The 2,880-nt window shown below is 36.6% G+C and overlaps 1 pseudogene; it reads left to right on the top strand.

Moving 5' to 3' along the window:
• The first annotated feature begins 1,930 nt into the window (after positions 1–1,930).
• LOC132012635 (U4 spliceosomal RNA) lies at positions 1,931–1,999 on the top strand (annotated as a pseudogene).
• Positions 2,000–2,880: the final 881 nt, after the last annotated feature.

Here is a 2,880-nt window from a genome sequence, read left to right as displayed (position 1 = left end):
GAGACTTAACTCACTGAGCCACCCAAGTGCCCTTCCTTAGGCTACTTTTAACTGAAACAGTTTCTCAAACTTTCCTTGTTTTTAGAAACTTTATAGTTCTGAGAAATACTGGTCATTATGTTTTAGGATGCTCCACTATTCAAAATTGTCTGCTGTTTCTCTCATGAGAAGTCTAGGGTTGTGGGTTATTGGAGGAAGATCAGAGAGGCAAAGTGCCATTTCCTAACAAAGTATCAAAAGTGAAGAAATCACCGTGTTGCATGACTACTGATGTTGACCTTGATCCCCTGGCTGATGCAGTGTTTGTCAGGATTCTCCACCATAAACTTCACCCACCCCTTTTCCATACTGTGCTCTTTGGAAAAAATTAACTGTGTTCTGTCCTCACTTACGAAGTCAGGAGTTCTATTACTTCCTTGGGGGCAGATTATCTATATAAAATATTTGGAATTCCAAGATACGGGAAATTTGTCTTTTCTCCTTCATTTATTAATTTGCTTAATCGTCTAATTATATCACTATGGGTTGGTAGGTATTTATGTTATCCTATGGTTATGTTACTGTTTTTTTGTTGTTGATCAAATTGTATCAGCTTTGGCCACTGGGAGCTCTTTCAATAGGATCTGGGCTCCTTTGTCATACTCCTATTTGTGTGTGTGGGGGGTGTGTTGTTGTTTTGTTTTAGGGGTATCTTTATTTTTTGACACTACAAGACATTCCAGTTTCATCTCATTTATTTCTTGCATAAGTCCTAGAATCAACAATTTCTCCAAGGAGGCCTCTTCTTTTTACTGGATAATAGTGTTAAAAACCAAGATTTGGATACTAGGTATGATCATTACTAGTGGATATTTATTCCTTGTAGGTCCTCTCCATTGAGACAGTAATAAAATATATCTATGTATACTAAGCTGTGTATGTATACTAAGTCTATGTATACTAAGTTGTATATATTATTGTCCATATCTATATTAAGCTAAACATGAATTACTAATGATACCTCCAACTTTAATCCATTACTACATGGATTATTTTAGCTTACTCCTTTGCTTATCTGTAAATTCCCACTCCAACACTGAGAAGTCTGGCTCCCATAATCTGTCACCATTTACTTGAGTCTACATTCCAGTATACACACATATCAGTATGAGAATTGTCAACCATTACCCTTGTGGAAAACAATTTATCTGCTAGAATACCAGGCTTAGATGCTGTTCCTGTGTCTTTGTTCTCGATAAATTCACTCATTTCGGATGAATAAGTCTGATAAAATCTTGCCTGCAAGATAGGGCTTTGTTATAGGGAATGATCTGGTATATTTTCAAATGGTTTCCCTACTCATGGCAAAACATGAGGGTATTTTTTTTTGATTCTTCACCATGGGAACCCGGTGGAGTTTCTGGAGACAGGATTCGCGAATATGTGGACGTTCTCCTAACACTGAGGCCGCCAGGATTTTCTCATTCTCCTACTAGTTCACACTCAACCTCTAGCAATTTGTCAAAATTAGAACTTAAGTGTTCCTATCATTTAAGCTGTTCCAGCAGCTTCTGCTACAGGTAAGCAGATCTCTGTTGTGATTCTTTGTATTTATTTACCACTCTAGATTTTGTGGTGGCAGTCTAGCAGTCTGATGAATCCAAGAAAAGTAGTTAATTTACAATTTCTTAGCCTCTTTTCTTATTATAAGAGCTCCCACTTTACATGTTGTAACTGAAACCAGAAATTCTTCATATAATTTAAAGGTAGCACCTAGACTACCTAGACTCCCTCTACTAAACCAGTTAAACTTTTTTTCAACCCTAAAAAAAAAAAAATAGCCATCCAAGAATGCTTAATCTAATAATTGTAGATTTACTGGCCATCTCCCCAGGCCAAACATAAAGGTCATTGTTTATTCATCTTATAACAGTGAGATTTAAAGAAAGTCAGCTTTGTGCAGTGGCAGTATCATAGCCAATGAGGTTTATCTGAGGCACGACTATTGCTAATTAAAGAAAGTGTGATGGTAATAATTCCAGAGGTAGACATATTAACAAAATGAGTAAAAGCTGAAAGAAATACAGAAGACAGGAAAAAAAAGCTGTTGGAAATAGCATAAATCTTGTCAATCTGCCAACTTTTAGTTAGCAGGCTCACAGTCTTATACATCTGTTACATAAAGCCTGAAGTAATTTATATATTTGAAGGGGCACCTGGGTGGCTCAGTCTGGTTAACTGCCTCTGGCTCAGGTCATAGTCTTAGGGTTCTGTGACTGAGCCCCAAGTTAGGCTCCCTGCTCAGCAGGGAATCTGTTTTTCTCTCTCCCTCTGCCCTTCCCTCCTCTCATTCTCTCTCTCTCTCTTTAATAAATCAATAAAATATTTTTAAAAGTTATGTATTTCCATAGAAGATAATAATTGAGTGTGTAGTTATAAGCTCAAGTCATGAAAATACAAAAACACAAACCTATGTCTGGTACATTAAATGTATTAAGGCAGGGATGTGTCTAATGCATTTTAGAGCAATCCCTATACTTAATACACTTACACTTAAACACAAATTGGAACTTAAGTCAGTTAACGTCTATTACCTGGAAAAGCACTTATACAGAATACCTCAGTCCTCCAGGCTTCTCAGTAGGGAGTTTGGTTTATGCATATGTTATCTATGAACTCTCTGGTATAATTTGCAACTGTAGCAGGTGACAACCATATTAAAAGAAACATTTTTCTTACCCAGGTAGTGCTATTATGGATAAATCTCCATGAAATATCTTGACAACATACATCAAGTTGGAGCTGGTTAACAGTCACCTAATTCCTGTCAGTGAGAGTGAAAACAGACTACTGGAATATTCCCTGATGATAGTTTTTGTTTTGTTTTGTTTGTTTTGTTTT

The sequence above is a fragment of the Mustela nigripes genome, chromosome 2 (genome assembly GCF_022355385.1).
Source record: "Mustela nigripes isolate SB6536 chromosome 2, MUSNIG.SB6536, whole genome shotgun sequence".
Classification (NCBI taxonomy): Eukaryota; Metazoa; Chordata; class Mammalia; order Carnivora; family Mustelidae; genus Mustela; species Mustela nigripes.
Note: the sequence above shows the minus strand (reverse complement) of the source record. Positions and strands in the feature narration are given on the sequence as shown.